Source organism: Dermacentor albipictus, chromosome 5 (genome assembly GCF_038994185.2).
Source record: "Dermacentor albipictus isolate Rhodes 1998 colony chromosome 5, USDA_Dalb.pri_finalv2, whole genome shotgun sequence".
NCBI classification, from domain to species: domain Eukaryota; kingdom Metazoa; phylum Arthropoda; class Arachnida; order Ixodida; family Ixodidae; genus Dermacentor; species Dermacentor albipictus.
In genome coordinates, this window is record NC_091825.1 from 101,122,612 (window position 1) to 101,146,424 (window position 23,813).

Below are 23,813 nucleotides of genomic sequence, written 5' to 3' on the forward strand. Positions count from 1 at the left end.
ACGCTAATATAGCCGTGGTCTCCTGGCCTCACCACGTGTTTACGATTAGCTTCACTGACATCCGCCTAATAAATAAATAAATAAATAAATAAATAAATAAATAAATAAATAAATAAATAAATAAATAAATAAATAAATAAATAAATAAATAAATAAATAAATAAATAAATAAATAAATAAATAAATAAACGCGTTAATAAATATCCTGCAGTTGTTCTGCTGGCTTACTGGTTAGATGGTGTACATAATCCCCCAGAACCTTCTCTCCACCTATACAAAAAGCAGTTCCATTCACCGTACTTGCATCCATAGTTTTTGTCCTTCTATCAACAATTCATTCATTACAAGTCTCAAAGAGACATCATTCTAATCTTCTATACAGAAAGCAGCCTCTCGATTCACTTTCTTTTATTTATTCGTTCGTTGCTGATGTTGGTGCACTTCACTTGTAAGCGAAGTAACTCAAGCTGGAGTTCTGTAATTGTTTTTATCGTTACCCTTGCATGTCCTTACAGATTACGTGCATTCTGTTTACCAGAAAAGCCGGCTGGACAAGCTAATCCTTCTGATTAAATTTGAATGTCTTATCACGAGAACTGTCATGAAAACATCGGCAGCAGTAATGGCCCTACCTTTTCACGCTGACTTTTCAATTTCTCTCATTTTGCTATATTTGGCTATTACAGGGCATTGCGAATCAATTTGTGTGCGTTCGGCATTACGTTTCCGAAATTCGCGATCCCCAAAGTGAGTTTCGTGAGGTAGCAGCAGGCTCCGGCCCTCATAGGTTAACATTTAGTGTGAAAAGTGAATTTAGTGATATACGCCTTTTTTTTTTTCGACAGCATTAGTGGGTGCGTGTAATTCTTGGCATTTCATTATGCGCAGATCGTCTTTCGTGACGCGAACTAATCGACATGACTGAACGTCTCAGTGAAGGACGAAGAGCCCACGTGTCCCACTGCTCTAACTCTTGAATTGCTGCACCATTCTGAATCCACAGAAATGCTCAATATAACTTGGATTGACGACGTCAGTGTAAAACCTTTTTGCAGGGAGTTCTGCAGGGGCTCCAGCAAGCACTTCTCATAGTATACAGTTTTCCTGTACGCACTTAAGCCCACTCACCGACCAGCGCACTTTAATGCATGTAACGGCCAGAAACAGTTCCCTTTGGAGTACCAGGCAAGCTAAACGGCTTTTAGGGTCTGGGGAGATTGCGTCCCTATTTCGTGTCCTGTTCCGGAGACTGGTGCTTTAGCACGAAGCTAATCTGGGAGGTGCAGTATACAAGTACTCGCTCATTGCTGTGCAGACGTCACTTGTGCAAGTATTTCTAGCTAATTTGTAGTCGAAACTGTTTTTTCGTAACATCAGTCTCTTCCTTCGAGCCAGACGAAACATAGCTCAGAGAAAAAGAAAACAGGACACAATACTCCAGTAAAGCATGCCGTCGCGAAGGCCTTCTTGAAAATAACGGCGATGAACTTCAAAGTAATCTGGCAGCTAGATCACCTGCGCATCCTGAGTAGAGGATAATGCAGAGGCCGCGCTTTATATTTGGATGCTACATTTCCTATTGAGGGTCAATGTAGGGCCAAGAATGATTGACAGCAGTGACCAGTTGTGCTGCCTCAGAAAGGAAGGGGACTCTCGCTCTTCACAGGTCGAGCAGGTACGGGGATTGTCGCCGGGCGCTGAGCCTTCTGTTCTCTTGTCATGCGAGAAAAAGAGCGGACAGCGAAACTGATGCCGTTACGTAATACCCTTACGTTTCGTGAAACGAGTCGTCATCAAGAAGACGTCGCAATCCTTTCACATTCATCCACGTATGCATGTAGGGATACGTAAGTCCTCATGACTATTTCCTTAATTGGGTACGTTGCGATGGCCATCATGTACTACTCCATACGCTCTTTTTTTTTTCTATAGGGAATTTTCACGTTGCATAAGAGTGCGATGCCAAAAGGCAGAAGAAGAGTACGAGTATCCTGATTTCATTCAACCGAAGAGGCAAAAACACACACGTCGACCTAATTATCCCAGGATTGAGGCATCCTCCCTTACTAAATTCGTCGAGGCGTGTGTAAAGTCCTCAGGTGTAGGTATTGTCACGTGAAATGGTGAACGGCCCGCTCGCACACAACAGGTGGGCACATTCCAAATAGACACCGCGGGTATTGGGGGCGAGAAGTTACGGAGTCGGCATCTGTCGGAAGCGCCTCCCTTGCGTAGTATGAGGGAACACGCGGCGCGCTCCTCACAGGTTTCGCTTACGGCGCTAAATAAAACACCATGCGGCAGCCCTCCTGGACATTTATGTAGGTAGTCTCAAAGCGAGGGAAGTTTTTGACTGTCGATATAATAATCTTGGGCAAACTGAAAGCACAGAATCGTTTACAGACGCTCTTTACCGAATACGTACAGTGAGCGCCACTGCGCCCTGTTGCCGCGATGAGCTCTCCCGAATCGGTTTATTGCGTGAAAGGTAGCCAAACGCTCAGAGTAAACTGTGTGAAATGTGTTCTTATAGTGGGCTGTCTGTATAACCAAATTCGGCATAATGGAATGAATCTCAATGCAGCAATCGTACGGGTTCGTAGCGACCGACTGCGCGTCTGCATGTATGTCTGCGCACAATGTTTGGTTTTCGCTATGAGCGCGCTTTCGCACCATGCCGTGAGCTTTAGGCCGCATCATATGAGCATTTGACAGCACACTAGCAACAATTGTTGCGTGGACGCTATCAGAACGGTTCAAAAATAATTTCGTTATAGAGACTTCGACGCCTACGGCGACTGTGATGTGCCGTAGAGACGGTTCAATCTTTTTTTGTCTTCTAAATTCTTGAACATTTCAATATTATTTCTCAAGTTGCGTCGCACTGTATATTTATCGGTATTCTCAGCGTGCGATTTCCTTCTACTTCTTTTTTGTAATCCAGTGCATTAATTCATAACACAAACATGACCATATGCCATGTCTTTTTTAGTGTGCGTCTTACCGCTCCCTTTCTGTTTCAGTGAATTACTTGCCGGTATCTAGCATCGACTTGTTCGTAGACCAAACCGTCATATCATTAGCCGGGTAGCGGCGTGGGTGAGCTCTCAGTGCGCGTTTTCTGCTGCTCACCGAACATCGCGCAGTCCCTGCGCCGCAGCAAAAATCTTCCTCGCGTCTGTGCTTGCGGCATACCGCAGTTGTAGGTGATGGCTGTCTGCCGGTTCTAAGTTTCGCCAGCCAAGCTTCACGAAGCTCCTTGCCTTGCGGCTACGTGTGAATAAAGCTGACACCAGGCTCCGTTGCGTACGTCCGGCACTGCGGCACTGAGCAGTAGTCTACCATGCTGCACGCCTCCAAATGCAGCCACTACCTACTATAGTACTTTCAAATGTTCTCAAGCAGACACCGAAGGCGGCAAAACCTCACCACTTAATCAGAACCGCTGCGCAGGTGGGACTTCGCTTACGCTAATTTTCTTCTTCGCTTTTATTTTCAGCTGGCTTCGGCACTTCCGAAGCAGCCGACGGGGCCGCTGTGTCCACGTGATCCCTCATGCCACGTCACTCTGATGGTGGCGCCAGCTTTTCCAGTGGTGGAGCTCGCCCCCAATATGCCATGCCGCCCTGGTACAAGAACGCGCTTTCTTCATCAACCTTTCTGAGAGGCCATTGCCTCATTTGTTAATTCAAAGTTACTCGGACCGTGGCCACACCCGTCACTGGGTCGAAAAGCGATTCGTGCACTTGTGCGGTACTTGAAGTGCACGGGCTTAAGAGACCGTTTATAGTGTCCTTGTGTATGGTGTCGCTCCCACACCTACTCAGTGTTTACTCTCTCCCTTTCTTCCGCTTTCTATTCCCCTTTGCCCCACCCCCAGTGTAGGGTAGCAAACCGGATGCTGTTCTGGATGACCTCCCTGCCTTTTCTACCCTTGTTTTCTCTCTCTCTCTCTCCACGTAGTCAGTTTAGCCGTACCTTAGAGAAACGTTCATTTTCATTTCCTATAGACTAGTATTTTTTTCTCTTGCTGCCACAGCACTAGCCAGAGCTCTCTTTCACCATGTCGCCGTCGTGCGATCACGAAATCGATAGCAAGTGCAAGAGCCGGGAGTGGTATATTAGGAGGTCTTCGAGGCGCGACAAATATGCAGCGCATTTGGCCGCACAGTATGGTGAATCCGATGGAACACGCATTCACGCTCGGCCCATTCGGTTCTGCAGCGGAACCAGGTTGGCATGAGCGTTGCGCGGGCGTTTACTCGCGTTCCTTTTACACGCAGTGGACTGAGCGGAACTTGCAGTGAAGGTAGAGCTAGAAACGCCAACTGCTTCGCAGCGAAGCCGTTAGCCACTAGTTGGTCGGAATTTTAACGCGATAGCGTTAAGGAGCCCGTGTCACAGAAAATCCGGCGTTGGTGTCGGCGTACCGCTTCGGCGTCCAGACTCGGACGTCGACTCAGCAAAAAGAATTTCGAACGAAATTCCGAACTACGCATACGAAATCGCTTCTCTACCAACACAGTTGCCTTGACCATACCTCATACCTTGTCCCTTGTCTTTCATTCTTTACAAAGTTATTCCTCGGAATTTTGAGAACGGCAGCCAAAAACGAATGTAATGAAGAAAAAAAAAGCTCCTACAGCACATGTTCGACAGCGTATGTTCTCTTCTCAGACTGAAATATTAAAAGTCCGAAACAGTAACACGAGATCGACCCATGCAAGAGGCCGCGTTTGTACCAGAAAGCTCGCCTTCGTGCATATCGTTCGGAGCCAGCGTTTCCGGGTAAACGCTACGGTTAGATAAGCTGCAGTTGCCGGGAAGCGTGAAAAGCAGTAAGTAGTCTTTAAGCTGTTAGCGTTCCACTCCTAAAGGCGAAGCTAAGCATCCTCCAAATTTTTTTATGTCCGCGTGCGCGGTGCTCACGCTAAAATGTGTGCCGATCCCTGAGACAGTGCAAAGGAGCGGGAAGCGCACAGTGTGCTGCTTCTCTAGGAGGCATCACATGACGCCGTCAGGTGACATAATCACTTGATGATAACGTCATCGCGTGACATCACGTTCGACGTGATAACGTCGTCAAATTAAGTAATCAGGCGATGTCGACACGTGGCGGTGTCATTATTCTCGTATATTCGTATCACAAACCGAAGCTACCATATCTGCAGCTTGTGTATAAGTCGAGCTTTACGAATTTCCTAACTTTGAGAAATCCAATTAGTTCAATAACGCACTTGCGCTTGGCGGAGGCCCTAGAAGAATGGGGATCTATAATGCATTTCCGCACGCGTGCGTGCGCACCTTACGTTCGTATGCACACGTTCGTGTGCATCTCCCTGTTGCATCTGTCGCACAGCGTATGCTGCGACAGTAATCGACATTATGGCCATGTTATGGCAAGCTCTGTCTGTGGGCGGCCTACATGCAAGTGCTATTTTTGCATGTAGTCCCTCCACCTCGCACCCCGGGCCACTCAGACAGACCTCAAACGGCAGCTGATAAAGAGCTTTGTCTTTGAGCTCCCGCGTTACAGAAATATGTTTTCTCGTATATCGAAATTACAATCCGAAGCTATGTGGTCTGTAGCTTCTGTACAAGTCTTAAGTTACGAATTCTCTGATGCAATTTACTTTGAAAAATTGAATTCGTTCAACAAGGCACTTGCGCTTGGCAGAGGGCATAGAGGAATGAGCATGTATCTTGCAATTTCGCACAAGTGCGTGCACGCGTGACGCACATCGCTTGTGGTGGTGGTGCTTGTCTAACATCACCTAGCGTCAGCAGCAGCTTCGCTCTATATGCGCTTTCACAGGGTGGAATGGAGACGGATGGACTTCAGCTCACACACCATGGAGTTGTGACGCTGCAACGTTGCTGGCCGCGCTCCTCGTTGCACGAGAGGGACTTGCGTGTTGATGGGCTCCCTGCGCCAACGCTGTGCCACGCCTGGTAGCTATCAGAGGGTTGTTTATTCTGCGCAGCCGCGGTTTTCTCACGTGCTACGTCGCGCCAAAGTGTCCCCCCCCCCCTTTCGTATTATCAGAGCACCCCATTATATCAGCGTTTATGTTACTCACTGTTTCGGGAATGTATACGCTTGCATTACGGTGTTCATGTACATGTTGTGATGTAAATGAAAATGTGGTAACTGATTGCATTTTTTCACAATCGTGTCTGGAGGCACTGGCATAATGTCTTCTTCGCCGGCCATTTGTTATTGTAGAGAATGCGAGAAATCAAACTTTGGATTCGGCTCTCCTCGTCGCAAACAAGAACAGTATGCGCAACTGGAGAGGCAGAATCGTCTCGTTTGACACAGTATGGTCGAGCGCTGAACTATACTACTATTATTTCGGTGCAGCAACTTCGTAGAGAAGTGAACAGTTGCTTCATTCAGCCAGATCTGACTATTGCCAGAATTCATCAGTTCACTGGGGCGTACGATCAATCGTGATGCTGAAATATTTCAAAATACTGATAAGTACATGCAAGGAGGCTTCCTTAACGTGCTTGCTTGAAGTCCAACATTACGCCGTCTTCCTTAAATGTGGTAGTTCAGCACAATAGTTCTACGTCCAATGAATGAGGATAAAATAAATACTGGTGCAATCTTGAGGTCTTGCCATGCGAATGCACTTGCTTATGACACTTCTTTCAGTCAATGAGTAGCTCTCCGCGTAAACCGTTGCAGCGTCGCAAGTGTGGCAAGTAAGCACTCTCTTAATCAAGGTACCAATTAGGCTATGGGAACGCATTTGGTGGGCGGAAGTGTGAATCACTGTTGTGACGGCTGTGAGTGACAGGCAGAGAGGGAGGGAGAGCGTATTCTGAAACCTCCAGTGAAGACCCCGCACCGCCCCTGCGATGGGAGCTTACTGAACAGCCGAGCGAAGGGTTCGAACATGCGGAGAAGCAGGAAATTGCCGACCTAGGTCGTGTTAGTTTGTCAGTGTCTGCCGGTGACACATTCGAGTTGCAGACGCACGTTCGGACTCGCAAGGATACAGGCACGGGCACGCTGGTAGGTCACACGGTGCGCAAGCAATTGGCCTGACGCCGAGGTTGGGTGCTGATTTCTAATATTTGTAACACAATGTCGAAAAACACATAGAAGAGCAACGAATGTTCGTAGCGAGTATTTGTGCTGTAGCTTCCGGTTTTGCAGCCACGCCACGCATGTAACTCCCGCCATAACACATAGGAAACAGAAGCAAACACTCTGCCTGTATCATAACGAAAGGCATGATTCTGCAGGCGTGACGGGATCTTTGAACAGGCGTTTTTTAATTCGAACATTTTTTTAAACACCTTCGACAGATAGCATTGGTTCGCTTTTTCCGCTGCCTTTACGGGTATGGCTGAATATATCGTCATAAAGAATATGAATATTGTGGAAGTCAATTGCAAATATTCACTAATTACATTGTTCAATATTAACTTTAGGGCACACGTTGCAGTGCCGAAATTCAAGCCGACCATTATTGGAGTTTAGTTTGCTTAGCAAAAACTTTAGGACCATAGCACCACTTCCGAGATATTCGCGGCCGCTGGGACTGCTTCATTTTGACAGGGGCGAAACGCAAAACCCTCAGGTGGTTAGGCACAGGGTAACGAAGTTAATATGGTCGAAGATCACTCGGAGCTCCTTCCTTGTGTGCCTGTATTAATGAACGGTCGGAGTACGCAATACCGCGTTAATTATTATTATTATTATTACATTTTCCCAGAAAGCAATGAGACATATGTGCTTACGCATGAAGGTTTAGTTTGCGAAGCCCAAAAGGAGCAGTCGATTTAGTATTCGGGCCGCAGGGCGTCTCTGAGCTTAATGGTTGAACGGCATCCGTTAACATTAACACAGTTTATTGCAGCATTTTATGCCATTCTTCACGGAACCAATGCTTCTTATGGTTAGTTTTGTTACGCTTCTTATATGGGTAATTAACGTTTGCTTACAAGGAGAAGCAACGTTGGAATTGTTATGTAAATGATATTAACGAACCTAGTAATCGTACTCGGTCGCCAGACACCGGATCCGTTGAGTTAATTGGTTCGGTCTGGTTATAAAAGGTTCTGCTAGCCCCCTGGCATTTCCGGGCAAAACAGATGCGTCGCGTAATTAAATTATTGTTGCCTCTCGTTCCATGCGCATAAAGCTCCGAACGTTTCGATCTGTACGTGGATTAACTCCGAAAGATCTGATGTTTAACTATCAGCAGAATAAATTTGCCTCTTCTAATTATTTACGTTTCGGAGTTCGTTTTGTAGTTTCACATTACAAACAAGTTAAATGAGGAGCAGAATGACTGTAGTTTTCTTTCGTCTAGATGAGTTGCATCGTTATCAAAATTTTTCGGCAGTTTTGCTTGTGGCATCACCTGTATTTTTTGTTCTACCTTTCGTCAGGTTCCGGCCTGTTTTTCGATTTCGTAGCCAAGATGTTAACAAGGTATAGCTTATTTAACCTGAAGACGAAGAAAACTGAGATCTGAAAGCACGGAATAAGAATTCAATGGTCTGCACTGTGGTCTCTGGCATGGAATATAAGGCATCGCTTCCTCGTCCCTGCAATGGCCAGATGATGCAGTGTGCGCCATCCCTATGCGGAACGCATTGGCATTTGAAAGCGTTACGTCCAATCATAGCCTATGCAATAGCGGCGCGCCTCTTCGGTCAACTTTTGGTGGAATTCGAAGGCTTCAAGTAGCACCACGAATTATTATCACGCATGCGTGAAGTGTGGCTCATTCCACTGAGATGGGATGAGTATCCTTGCAATGATTGTCCTAGAAAGCTGAATGGATAGCTGGCAGACTTCTGCATGGGCTAAACGGGCAGCTTAATGAGCACTTACATTGTCGATAATGCCACAGTGACTTTGTAGCCACTGACAAATGACTTAGTGTCATTTATCACTCAGGTGGTGCATGACCTCCCCGATTTAAAATGAGCTGTTCGTGTGTACCACGCCGCAAGGCTGCTGGCAGACACTGCAATGTCACCTTCGAGTCGGAGATCGAACATTTATGTGTCGGTTAGTCCTTATTAAAGTGCAGTGTGGCGCGAAGCGCTGTGATTTCTGCTTTCATCGACGTGCTCAAGTGAGAATTTTTGAACTCAATACTGGTGACGTTTGCCAGGGTGACGACAGCTGCGGCAGAGCTGTTCGGCTGGGGAGAGCCGTCAATTTATATGTGTGTGTTGTCTCAGTATACTCCTCATATTATAGGAGCAAGGTGAGCTGTTCAATAGGTGATGTTGACATATCTGTTCTTCTTTTTTTGGACGCCATGGTGTTACCATGTTAGTCTTGGGCTTAATTAGACAAGGAGGAATTGAAATTACCATGACAGATGTGAAGCAGGTTCCGAACGTGTGAAGCAGAATGCAGTACGTGGTCTCTCCGACGGTAGAGAGGCGAGGTGGTTGCGAAGAGTCGGGTAAAGACATCTTATGTGCACTTTTATCTCTTCTACTGTGATATGTATATAATGGCGAGGTGGTCACTAGCTATTGCACTAGTTGCCACCGTTAAGGCACTTCGAGGAAGGCTTGTAGACGAATCCGAATCGACTGGTGCTGAGAAAACTGTATTGTACGCAGATCTGTTCGTTGTCTCTTTCTTTCTTTTTTCCTTTTTTTATTTGCGTGAGGTCCTGCTGGTTAGCTGTACCGATGAAAGCCGAGAAAAAGCATCCTATGCAGTTGCACCATAGGACTTCTGGACATTTCTCACGTACTCGTATTTCAGGCGAAAAACATGAAGACAGACACTTGTCAACCGTTTTCTTTTTCCTAAGGTACGTTACATGGGAGCTTCATCATATGTATCTGCCAGTTATAACACCTAACAATTTTTATGAGCGGACATACGGTATCATCTGCCCGTAGATTAATACGCTGCGGTACCATCAGCGTCAAATGAAACGCGAACTGCGGAGCGTGCGGCCCAAGCATAAGTGAAGGTATAGCGAGCACCGTCCATTCATCACCAATGACACGCGCGCACATCCGGTTTGGCCGCACTGCGCGAGTTTGCCGATCGAAAGAGCTGCACAAGCGGCAAACCGCGACACGCACAGCGCTGTCCACGTTTCATTTGACGCCAGAAGCACTTATGGTTTCGGCTAACTGTGCGACAATACTCGCCTAAAGTGTAATATTCTAGCTTCGGTTTTTTTTTTCCTCCCTTCCAAACCTAAGAATCAGAAAACAAGCGAAAATATCTCACCATTGGCGGATCGCGCCATGCGGCCAAACCGTATGTGCGCGCTGTCAATGGTGACGACCGGGCGGTGCGCACAATGCGAGCCTTCGCTTATGCTTGAGCCGTGTGCTCCGCTGTTCACGTTTCGTTTGACGCTGATCCTACGTCATTGGCTTACACCTAAAGTCCACAAGCACACGTTTCTTAGATGAAATTCTCGAATAGTGCTTGCGAAGGTAACGTGTAGTCTGAGTAGCAGCTTTCTGGAGCTTCGCGCATATCTGTAGGCCTGTTGCCCCAGACACCCAAACGCAGCTGTCCCCCTGGTAAATCGATAATTCAACTTTGCTTGCAAAGCGATCACGGACACCAATTAGGGTCAGATTAAACAACGAAGGGCTCGGTACGCCAGGCTGGCGGACGCCATGGAAGGCGTAATGGAAAGGATTGTGGTGGTCTTCGGTGCTCACAAGGAAAGATCGCGTGTAGAGAGAACTGTACGGTCAGCGCCACCCTTGTGTAGAGCGTGGGAACGGCAGCTGCCAGGCCGCTTCAGAGGCAGCCAGAGACGCCGGATGGTAGCTGCTGGGCTCGAGATAAGAGGCATCCGGGAACGCGCGGTTGACTCATCTAATCTCCGGCCCAGCAACTAGCTTTAAACGTCGCTGGCTGGCTGCGGAGCGCCACGGATACCGCCGTTCCCATGCTCTACACAAGGGTGGCGCCGACTGTATATTTAGCTGGACATCCGACCACCCAGGCTCTTCCTTATAAAATCATAGGCACCCTAGGCAAAGGAGTTGGCAAGCAAGAACTGCGTTTACATACTTCTCTAAAACATGAATACTTCACGCGGTGATCGCACCACTTATTATAGCACATGGCGGCGAGCTTCGTTGGTTAAGCAACAAGAACTGTTTGACTGAACTAACAATGATGCGCTGTATGTTTCAAATGGGTGAAGCTAACCGCGGCTTGCACAAGGCCAGGCTCGTTTTTACTTAACATGCTTCTTTCGAGTTCTTGTTAGGCCTCACATTGTTTTCGTTGAAATAGACCTTTATATCGCTAAATAAAGAAGGATGCATGTGGAGTACAGATAAATACAAAGAAGAATTACTTCCTCGCTTCCTTCCGCTTCCTCTTTAATGTCGGATTCTACGACCTGAAACTCGAGCACTCGCATAGCCGATGCCACTGCTAAGGTACTTTTTTCAATATATCGCTAATGTGCAAATCTGCGACTTAGTTATAGCACCTGGTCAGAAACTAATCGGTCCTTCAACCATCCTCGAATATATAGAAAAAAATGGTTTCCTACTTTTGCGTTGCAAGGGCTTTCAATCTCAGAAGCAATTTTTGACATAGATTGGGCACGGCTAAAGTACTACGATTCATAAAGAGTGTCGCAACAGTTAGGCGCCTTAAAAATACAGCTTGACCAACCCACTGCGATGTGAATCTGAAGCGCCTGCTACCAGGGGGACCATAATGAACGAGAACGGATGGAGGATTGGAGCCGTTCCCGGAAGGAAGGTCTCATAAAGCGACCATATTGCTTTTTATGGTGTTGCGCTGCCGTTTTTTCGATGCGGCTTTGCGTTTGGTTTGACTTTTTTTTTTCGTTTCCACGGTAGAGCACAGCTGTGAGGTGAAGCAGTTAGGCTAATGCTCTTGTGGCCGCTACTTCTCAGGAATTCTGGTCAAGAAAGCTCTTACATGACCTCATGTTTACACTAGGTTGACAACGACGACATTGCTGCGTATCGTTTTAGAGAGGCTAACTTTATGAGGATATATAGCGTAAATTGTGATCAAGTATGGCTTTATTATATGATTTACGCGCACAGTCGCTGTAGACAGGCTTTAGGGGAAAAAGTTACCCCTCTTTTCTTTCGCGTAATGTTGGACTACCTCAATTGTTTGATTGTGGGAACATTTAATTTCGTCCCTATGAGTGTTTGCAATATGCATGTAAAGAGAGAGAAATGATAGGGGAAATTGGAGGAGATGAACCAGGAGGGAGCCTTTTGATTTGCTACCCTACACTTAGGAAAGGGCAATGGACGAATGAGAGACGGACAGAATAGCCGAGAAAGATAGCAAACACGCAAACAAATAAAACACGGGTGGTGAATGCCCGGGAGTATCAAAGTCACCTGACTGGCTACTCCAGCGTACTAACTTCAATAGCATCTTTACCAACTTCCGTCATGATGGCCGTGTAGATTTTCACTCATATCATTGACGCGGAAACGGAAGAGATGTTACTAGAACGTGCAAGCGCGTAAACACGTCTTTGCTAAATTGAGCTATTTAAAATCCTAAAAATATCAGTAGTAACAGTTGGATACGTGCCTGGCCTTCATGAGCTCGAAAATGTGGTTGCTTGGTTTTAGCTTTGTTCTGAGAGACACCGTAGCAAAATATCGGCTCGCGTGTTCTCGAAAGCTATTTTTAAGCGCGAAGCATTTCTTTGCCTAGTCGACGCCAAGGTCATAGCAAGCTCGCACGCAAGGACGCGCCAATTTTTTCCCCCGAAACTGTGGGCCGATGCCAGAGATCGTGCAGATCGAAATGTTGCCAGACACTGTTTAAATAAACACCGGATATAGTGCGAATTACGGCGTCCAGATTGGCGAGCATCGGACATAGTGCAAACAAACATCGGATACATTGCAAATTGAGGCGCCCAGATTGACCAGCGCAGGACGTTGTGCAAACAAACACCGGATATAGTGAAAAATAAGGAGTCCAGATTGACCAGTATAGGGTACAGTGCAGACAAATGCCGTATAAAATGCAAATTAGGGCAGCCAGCGGTGGCGGGTGATGCACGTGAGGCCAGGATTGAGCTCCAGCCCCAACAGGCCATCGTTGTCGTACGGTCGTCGTCATTTATTCGACTTCATTCCATTGTTATAACTACTTGGTTGTCATGGCGTCGCCATCTTCCCATCGTTTCACTCTGTTCTCACTGCGTTTACATATCGTCGCCATCAAGTTGTATTCGAAAGGCCGTCGTCATACCACCGTCATCGTTCAGCTGTAGTCATGCCATTTTTGACATCGCGTCGACATCCCAAAGTCGCTGTTGTGGTCGTTTTCCATCATCGCCATCTTGTAGTAGCGATTGCGCTGTCGTCAACCCACTGTCGTCACATCTTTTTGGTCACGTCATCATCCTTACATCCGTCATCGCCATTTCATGGTCGTCATGTACTCGTAATCGCACCATTGTTGTCATAGCATCATCGCCATTCTTTGCACACATTTGCGTCTTCTACACATTTCCGAAACGCTTCGCATGATATAGAGAACTGCCAACTATGCCTTCTGCCAATTTTTTTAAATGTACCTCTTTTGTAATTCGGAAGTATTTATCGAGTACAGCTCAGTGCTCGCATTTCTGAATCTACTCTTACGTAAGTGCATTTTCGGACAGGATAGCTCGCGATAAACTCCACAATATTAGGAAAACGAACGCAGTGATAGCCAGGCGTGGGACCATGTACAGAGAGCAATGTGATGTATAACGATCACGCAAAAATGTTTCGCAAATCTAAGTCCAAGGCAACGAGCGTAAGCGTGCACGAAGAAAGGAAAGTGAACTTGCGTGACAAACTTTCTAATTGAGGCAGGAAAAAAAGCAGAAGCGCTATCGCAGCATAATGTGACCTCCATGTGGCACCTCGATTATTGAAGCTTCTCGTACGTAACGCACACTCAAATAACCACCTACAACAACAGCGAGCTATGACGTCAAGGTATGACGTCGGTGACACGCTAAAGAACGCGTGTGCACACGAGGGCTTTTCTTCCTGAACGGGATCAGCGACGAAGTTCTGGTAAAGGCCGCGCTTTGTGTTTTTATCGAAGCACGCTCACATGCGGGCCGTAATTGCTACGTGGAGCTTTGTCCAAAGTCTCAACAACCTTTTAATGCGAAAGAAGCGCTGATTCTACGCGTATTCACACTTCTTTGTTGTTGTTGTTGCTTTGATTTCTTCCTGGAAGCTTCAAGCACCTAGCCAGCTCGTTGATTAGGTTCTTTCCCTGCTGTTCAGATGGCGTGCCAAATATGAGGGTGCACCTTGGCGCATGCTTTGGCTCTGCACTCATCTTTGCTGATTTGTGCTTTCCATAGCGTTGCCGGAAAAATGACTGCTTTTCGAATGCCGCTATTTGTTCTGTTTGATTCATCGTTCCAAAAATAACTAGAAAAACTCTCATGAAGTGGTGACCTGATGGCTATATGTGCTGCTAAACAGAGATTTTATATGTATTCATTATTGATGACGCACAGTTTCCCCAAAATTAATATGGCGACTTCGTGTAGAACAAGAGCCGGATCGTGACCTGCCTATGCACTACGTCATCTCGTTCAAGACGTCTAGAACGATGATGGAAGTCAGAGGTCAGCTGCTCTTCAAGATGTGCGTGCATTCCTTCCTCGGTATTTCAGTCTCGTCGCCGCTTCCCTGCTTTTCTTACAGAACTTTGAAAGAGTGGTGTTCCCTAAAAGTTATCAAAACTTTATACGAACAGTTTTGTAAGGCCCCGCGGTTAGTGCATTCTTTATGCAAATGACTGCAGCGAAATGCCAGTTGAGCTGTGAACAACGGTGGTGAAGTTGGCGAAAAAACTTTATTCGTCACGCAAATAAAGCATCCGAGAGACACTAGAGCAAGACAGGTCGGCTCATGGTAACTTGCATCACGTAAATATTCAACAGTAGTATAAATCATGAAATGGTTTCAGTTTAGCACTCTAGGATAAAGTGGGGGCGCCCTTGATTGAGAATTATGCAAATATTATCGATAATAACCAAAGCAAAATCAAATACTAACGTTAACACGTTTTATACGATAACAGCTGTGAATAACATCAGGTCGAACGTGTGCAATGTGGTTACGCAATTATGGTGTTGTACTATAGGTATATTAAGCGGTGTCTTTACATTGATTGGTATCCTTTCAGATAAACTAAAAATATCGAAATATAAATTTTCCCTCTTCGAGGCACGACGACATAGGCTAGGTTCTGGCTGAGTCTAAATAAGCACTTACCTGAGACATACACCAAACAACCGTTGAGCGGTTCTTGCTAACTTTTGCAAGAAGTTTAAGATCAGCCACGTCACAACATCGACAGGATCCGAACTTTCTGCCCTCCGTAGTCCAGTGCTATATGCGCAACAATAATCGCCAACTTACTATATTCTGTGATTCAAAGGCGGTCCTGCAATCACTCTTATCAGCTCTGCACCGCTGCCCACATGAACAATTGGTAGGAGCGATACGATTGCGCTACCATCAAGTGGTGGATGGAGGCCACGGCATTGTATTTCACTGGATGTCCGGGCACTGTAACATTGCTGGCAATGAAAGCGCCTAGAAAGCTGCCCGTGAGGCACATGGTGTATCTGAAAGCACATCGATGCCATTGTCGATAACGGATGCAGCGTGGCACCTCTGCGGTCTTATCCATATTATTATAGTAAGGAAATGGAACACACCGGAGGTCACTAACTGCGCCTATATGCCATGGACCTGCATGTGACATTGCGACTTTTACCTGGTTATAACCGAGGGGAAGAAACGACACTGTGCCGCTTGCGAGTAGGATTCTTTCACAAACGCCTACTCATTCCTAATTGGAATGGCGGGCAGTCCCATTTGCAGCTGATGCGGTATCTCATGCATCTCATGTGTGACTGCCCTACATACCAAGACAAGAGAAGCGCCCTTCGTACAGTTTTGGGGCACTTAGATGACCGTGCTTTCACAGACGAGAAGATCTTGGGCCCATGGCTTCGTGCGTCTGCTATGTGCAAGGCCACAAGGGGGCTGGTGCGTTTCTTGAAATTCATCAGCCTGTATGACCGCCTGTGAGGGTGACGCCGCAGGGGGATCTCCGCAATAATATCGACAACCTGGGCTTCTTTAACGTCCACCTAATGCACGGGACACGGGCGTTTTCGCATTTCGCCCCCATCGACATGCGGCCACCGCAGCCTGGATTTGATCCCGCGCCCTTTGGGCTTAGCAGTGCAATGCTGTAGCCACGAAGTGTGCCACCATGGCGGGTAGGCGGGAAGCTTTCTTTTTCTCGTCTATTTGATTGCGTTTTATCTTACGGTTCATGAATTTCAACACTTCAAACACCATCGTACTTTGATATTATTCGACAGTTGCCTGCGTCTCAGCTTGCGTACTGCGTGACGCCGGCAGTGAAAAAGGTGTTTCACATCCACTGCCGCGGCCATGAGTGGCGCAATCGAACCATCCCGAGGTTATATCTAGTACACATACACAAGTACCCGAGCAAGTAACTGGCAAGATGTAACAGCATTACCCTAATGGTGAAGCACGCGTTATGCCGAATACGTGAGTTCGGCACCCAACTGCGTTATCTTTTCATATACACATTTATTCAGTTTTTCTTCGATATTTCCACATTTCAATTAACACTTTCTCGTATGCCTGCTTTGACATCATTGTGTGTCTGTTTATTTTTGTGGTTATAACTAAATCACCAGGACGCTCGAACATGCGCTGATAGTACAGGTTAGTATTCTAGAGCTAGCCAGTGATTCGAACCGTACGTGCGCGAGGGAGCTCACGTTCAATTGCGGCATAATCCCATGTGGATCAAACGCTTCTGAACACGAAAACTGCAATGCCACTTTCAACGAGCTGTATTATTTTTCACCTGACTTGGCGCGGTCTCTAATCCTGCCGCATTTTCCACTGTAGGTTCGTATAGGGCATTCCGCACATTTCAATTCACGCTTGCCAGGATTCAGATATCGTTCTGAGGCTAAATCTTGGCTAGGCGCTGGCGTCGCATTAATCCTGCCTTCCGCCCTGCTGTGGCTACTGCTTCGCAATCACACCGACATGTCCTATGCCAGAGTGTGCCGTTTTTAATGCGATAGCATTATAGGCGGGCTTCGCTTTCTCTGAAGGTATCCGTCTCGCGCAAAATATGCGCCGGTCCGGAAGGCAGTGAAGCCTAACGTAGTGTCTCCAAGCCGCTGGTTGTGGCGAGCGAAGTTTGCAAGAAAACTGGCATTTGACGCTCGTGTCTAGACGTTTCAACGTGCGACTTTTGCTCGAGAAAGGCATGCGCGCGATCAGGGCGTGAAAGTTTGATCAGTGGGCTGTCGTGCTAGAAAGCAGAGGTTCCATCCAATCATTGGCCAGGCATTTGTTCATGGCATTACAAATAGGCGGACTTCACCCAATTAAGTTTGGAGGCATCTAAAAGAAAACTCGAGGTGTGTTGAGCACTCGCGAGCGCCTCACACTCTGCACAAAATGGCAAATTTATAAGAGATAGGGGATAAGAGATAAAAATGTCACTTTGATAAATGAGTGTGCACGGTCACCCGTGACTCACGAGCACGCAGCTGTTAAGAGTACGCTATCGCATACTTGGATAGTTAGGGGTGCTAAGCTCGGGCCTAGTTTATTTTTATTCCGTTAGTCGGAGCAAATAAAAGATAACACTGATTCTCAATGTCTGCAGCCTGGAAGGTGTAGGCAGAGGCTAACAGAAATCCGAATGCATATTGCCTTTTGCACTGAGCTTACACAGGAACTTATATATTGCACATGCGAAATATAGCGCTCCCACAAAGCTGCTAGATGTATTACTTATAATGGTGTCTGGCTGCTGAATGAGTCATTCAAATCATCTCTGTACGTGTCAGCATAAAGAACAATTATGAATAGGTTATTCTGAACCGCCTTCGGGCTAGAGTATGATACGAGTCACGACATCACTAATGCGAGTGTCTTTGCGCATTATATGAAGGAAAGTAGATTACATTGCGTTTACCAAGGAGTGTACTCATGAATCGTCTGAGGGTGAACAAAGTGTAAGGCAACTCAGCGTATTTGCAGATGTGCAGTCCACCAATTCCTTAACAGAACCGCACGAGCGTCGACTAGCCGGCCGGTCAGCGCTTTCTAACGGTGCGAAGCGACCAAATCAGCCAGAATTTGATGACAATTTGTTGATCTCTCTTGTTCTTTCTGTACTCGTCGCTTCGCGCCGTTCAAGGGCTTTTATCGGCCGGCAAGTCGAAGCTCGCGCGGGACTGTAAAACGGGGCCATGGACCACGTCAAGCCTTGCTGACTTTTTGTCCACGGTCCTCAGCTTCAGTTGTATGTCGAAATAAATTTGATTCGATTTGATTTGAATCGGTCGGCTGTACACGCTTTAACATAGCACTATGTATTTTATAGCTGAGTGTCCCATTTCGATAAATATTGTAGGAGACTTCTCCCACTTTCTGAACAGCTTCACTAAATAAACAATGCGTACATTTGGTAATGCTGAACAGCGATAGAATATCGTTTGTTTATCTCTCTTTTTTTTCACTGTGACAAGTCAACTTCTCGAAATCTTGTTTGCCTTATCCATCCCGTCCGCCCATCCATTCTGTTACGCTGGCGAAAACTTTTGTCGTCATCGACGACGCAGAGGGATGATAGACGTAGCGTCAATTTTTGAACTGTGCATGGGGATAGGCAGCTGTTGTGTAGCTTACCTTGCAGTTCTTGGACAGGAATTAAACAACGACAGTGAAAAAGCAGCAGCGACCTTGTGCTTTCAGTACGGAAAATTAGCAATTTCAATTCAGGACACGCACCATCTCCTCGCGGTATGGGTACGTGTGTTTTGTACCATGAATCTGCGTGTACTTTCATAATCTCTTCGTCTTGTTATCTGAAGCAGCAGGATTGTTATTGCCTAGAAACGGACTGTAGTCGTCTAAGTAATTTTCCTTTTTTTCCGCTGTAATTAAACTTAACGCTTCTTTATCTAGTGCGAATTGCCTTTTTCATCACCTGCGCACCATTCAAGGGCTGAAATCAGCTGCTCACTAAACGCGAAATTGCCTCCATCAGAATGTAGAAACAGCAAAAAAAGAAGAAGAAGAAAACCGATTGCCACAGCGCCTTTCTGACTTCAGCAGCTTCACTCCCTTTTCACTTGTCATTTTCACAGGTGAGGTTCACACCAAGATTCTTAGACCCTTCAGAAATTGGACTTGCTTGGGAGTGTCGGAGACCAATTTTTTTGCTGTGAACAAAGCTTCTTTCCCGTTAGGAATATCAAGGCTTAGGCAAGGGCTCCTAAAGCGCGAACAATGCCAATTCGTCGTCCCTGTGAGGTCAAAGATCGTCCCTCTTACACCAGAACGAGCTCTCACCTCATTTATTATTGTACGTCCACAATGGGAACAAAGGCGAACGACGCCAGCAGCGGGAGCTCCGTCCTGAGGCTCGCTTGGGGTTCCCTGCTGGGTGCTTGTCTTCCACGGAGAATGGCTCCCTCGTCTCTGAAAGCAGTGCGCAACAGCGAATGTGAGCAGCGTAGGAGTGCGTATATACCAGAACGAAGTCACTCGGCTTGGTGTAGCTTGGTTCATTGCACGATGCGTGCACTGGGCTCTCGGGATAGACATGCGTTTCTCAGAATAGCTTGCTTGTATTTCCCCTCTAGGACTCTCGAAAGGAGTACGAAGTACTTCGCGTTAGCATCTGAATTTACTGATTCTATCGTAGAACACGTTTGAATATGCTAATGGGTGTTACTTTTTTAGATTATGAGAACCTAACGTACATTTTCTGTGTGAATGGAGCAAAATGTACTGTGTTAGTGTAAAAATGTGAGTGAGCTTGCAGCTGACATTGTGGGCAGTAGCTCGCTTCCGGGCACAAACTTGCAGCAAACGTTATCCGGGTTTCGTACTGGGCAAAAATAAGCCGTGCTCTTTGATTAGACCCGAGAGCAATGTCGAGTTCCTCCGGCTTTATCTCGTCCATTTTGTTTTCTTTGTCAACAAAAAAGTGGCTTCAATGAGCGGAGTCGAAAGCAAACCTGCTGCGCGAAGATAATTCATTGGTCTACCTGATGGCTATGAGATGTCGCTCGTCACAGTCGTGCACATTGCGGTCGTTGGACTAATAAAATAATGTCTAGTCGATTTTTCTTTTCTTTTTGTTTTCGCCAACTGAGACCTGTATCGTATCCATAGCTAGTTTTTCGCTGAACCGGTATAACCAGGAATAAGTGATGCGTGAGGAACAAGTCAGTACGGCAAAAGAAAGGGCCCCGTTAGCGGGAACAATCACAAACCGAGAAATGTGGACTGGCGGTGTGCCTTGCAAATACGTTTTCGCTGTTGCTATGGCTGGGCTGGTAAGATTCTTTGGGTCACATATTCGTCGGCAGGAAATCGACGACATATCCCTAGAGATGCCAGGAGTTCCTTCGCAACCTGGACAACCAAGCGCACGCATGATCCGAGCGACGTGAAACTCGTTAACTGGCCCAGCAATGCTTTTGGCTGACGTACTTACGGCCCGAGGCGGCATGCAGTCTGCAACTGGTAAGAACGCGCGTCTTGTCACCGCTGTTGTTGCTACGGGAACGACTACGAAGAATGCATATCGCTAGTGATGCTGCGATGTCGTTTCCTGGAGGAAGATAAAAAAAAAAAGTTTCTTGGGAATGCCGCTATTAGGGAAGTGGTCAACACCAAGGCAACGAGAAGATTCTGTGCTGCGTTCCATCCCAGAGTCCTTTTCTCTAGTCACACGGGCACTTTCGGCCGGCATGGTGCCCGATCAGGATTCGATTTCTCGGTCGCGAATAAATAAAAAATTATCATAACCTGAATTCAAAAAGTACCTCTCGCACCATGATTTTATACTAAGGAATTTCAGACACTATATGTATACTTCATAAGCGTAGCAGTGACATTAAAAAATACTCATTGCCAACGCGATGAGACGCTCGAACGATCTTGTTGTAGGGTTGGGAAGGATTGTTGGCAAAATAAAGCTCTTTAAAGCGAAGTTTTCGTTGCCTATCATCCCACTGTTTCACCAGAGTCGGTCGGTCGATGGGTCGCTAGGTCGGTCACTGCTCGGGTTCTCGCCTAGCAGATTACCCCTCAGTCTCAAAATAGAATAAATGAATCGCCCCGGCTACGGCATTCCAATCTTGGACACGCCGTGCATCTGCCCGATGCACTAACAATTGGGCGACAATCACTATTTCTTCTTGGATGGTATTTATTGCGTCATGTATAATACTATACGCTAGAAACGTGCAAGTACTAGCCTAGCCACCAGGCACTTTTCAATGAGCGTATTTGACGCGAACGCTTTTTAGAGCTGCGCCACGAGCCTATTGCCAACATAGGTCACTGAGTATGCGCCACTGGGTGCATCAAGCGAGGGAACAATCCTCAGCGTTTGCAGGCACAAGGGGAGCAACTCTTCTCCTCTCGGCGGACACGCGCGGACTTCTCGGCAACGCCACAAGATGGCATAGCGTGTACGGAAAGAATCGCGAGAGAGGAGCCCTGTTGCCGCAATAGGCGTTTCTCAGCGTTTGCACGCGCCTCACGCCGTACATCTTGGAGGCCACGCGCAGGCTTCGCAGCGGCACCGCTAGGTGGCGTTGAGTTTTCTTAGAATGCACGAAAGAGAAGTCTCGCTGCCGCACACGCCTCATACACACCTCCCTTCGAAGATTCTAATACTTTGTGTCGCTATATTGATTGAATGTTGCAGAAATTACCACCGATAACTAAAAAAATGATTCGGCAGTGATTGCGCAAATTATTCGTTGTGTTTATGACGTCAGCTACATGCGGAACTATATGAAAATGGTCTCAGCTCATTATTGCAGTTAGGTTTCGTAAAACTTGATACCATTCCAAGCACACTCATAAGCAATACCATTTCCTAGTCTAAGTATGTCAATAACACCTGCACATCTACAACCCGCAAGCTTGTATCCTTTATGACACATGTTGAAATCGGCGCCTCCCGAGCTCAATTTTTTATCTTTCAGGACTTTCAAATTACCAGAACTGTACTTTGAGAGAATTACAGGAGATACGCTGCACATAAACATAAACGTAAGTTAAAAATGGCTGAAACGCCTCTGCATGCCTTTATGTTCCGTAAATTCAGGACAACTTATTCTCTATCCCCACCTATGTGATTTAACAACATTCCCACTTTGGAGCATCGAAGAAAAATTGGAAGATTAAAAATTCTTTTACAGCTTATGCGAAATCTCATTGCGCTTGACACGCGGAAATGTATTCAGCCACTATAAACAAATACAACCCATCCCAATCATTCTTACAACTTACTGTCCAATTCGTCTCGTGTAAACGTATTTAAACATTCCTTTTTTCCGCTTGAGATCCAAGGTGGAAGGCTTCGCTGCAATTGTCTTCTTATATGATGTCGCGTCGGTTCTACATTGTTATCATAAGGTGTTCATCTATTTATGTTACAGTCGGGTATGGCTTGGTTTATTGATATTCTTCAGTGTTGGATGTGTGGAATGTTGGCACATTGAAACACATGCATATGTTATTTGCTTTTTTCTGCCATCACTCTACTTCGTTCGCACGTGCTTAGACTTATTTGAAACCACAGTACCCTCATTTCTTAAGATATAAAGCAAATGAATAAACACATTTGCATTGCATTTCAAGAAGTTTATTAATCTGCGTTCAATAAACCATTAGTTCGTTAACAGTGGTACGTGAAGGTAAGAAAACGCTAACTTAACATACGAGAACCTACTCTTAAGGTAACTCATCTGTTGTCTCTAATGGGGTGGGATTCCACACCAGTCCTATTCCTGAATTAGTCAAATTACGATGTTTAACGTCCCGAGACTGCACAGCGCGTTCTCATGGACACCGTACAGTGGAGCGCTCGGAAGTTAGGGCAACGTTCACACTTGCGAGTCGCAGAGGTCGCGCGACCCTTCTAGTCGCAAAGCGACAGTCGCAAATGGTCGCCTTGGTCGAAAAGCGACGCTCACGGGCTAGTCGCACGCTGCTCAATTTTCCAGCCTCGCGAATGCGAGTCGCAAACCGCTAAACCAATCGGCGACGCCCCGGAAGTAGCGCTCGAGACTTTGTGCATCCGGTTGTCCTTGTCGGCGGTGAGGTGGCCCTTGCAAGTGTGAACGTCGCGGCTGTCGAGCCGCTGATTGGTCGCGGGCGACTGACGGTCGCGCGAGATCTGCGACTCGGTAGCGCGAATGCACCCTAATTCTGACCGCGTAAGGCTCTTTGACGTCCACTGAATACACGTTACATGAGCGTCCCTTGCATTCCGTCCCTCGCCGGAATGAAGCTGCATGCTGCGGCGGGATTCGAAACCGCGACCTTGTGCTCCGCGGCGCTTCACCATACCGAATGATTTACACAACGGGTTAGTGTTCCTTGGCAAAACGCGTTGGCAACAGTAATTCATCTGCATTCCGTATAAGGTTAGACACGCCAAATGGGCTTCCTAAATTTTTTTTTTCGTCGTCTGCCGACAAGTTTCCATTTCCTTACGCATTCTCCGCTCCCAGTTCCATTAGAGATGCGCATATGTATACTGGAGCCTCCGATGGCCCTGTTTATGTATGGAGCGCAAAAAAAAAGGCAATGGTTAGTCCTGGCAGCGGACCAGTAATGTTCTTTTCCTTATGGTTCGTACCCTGCGTATCTGGTGCAACGGGCCGTTCCACAGATTTCACAGTAATGGAAATGTCACT

The 23,813-nt window shown here is 46.6% G+C and overlaps 1 long non-coding RNA gene across 1 annotated transcript; it reads left to right on the forward strand.

Moving 5' to 3' along the window:
• The first annotated feature begins 19,149 nt into the window (after window positions 1-19,149).
• LOC139060565 (uncharacterized) lies at window positions 19,150-22,148 on the forward strand. Its single transcript, XR_011514926.1, has 3 exons — window positions 19,150-19,232; window positions 20,463-20,619; window positions 22,095-22,148. It is a non-coding gene; the product is annotated as an uncharacterized lncRNA (long non-coding RNA).
• Window positions 22,149-23,813: the final 1,665 nt, after the last annotated feature.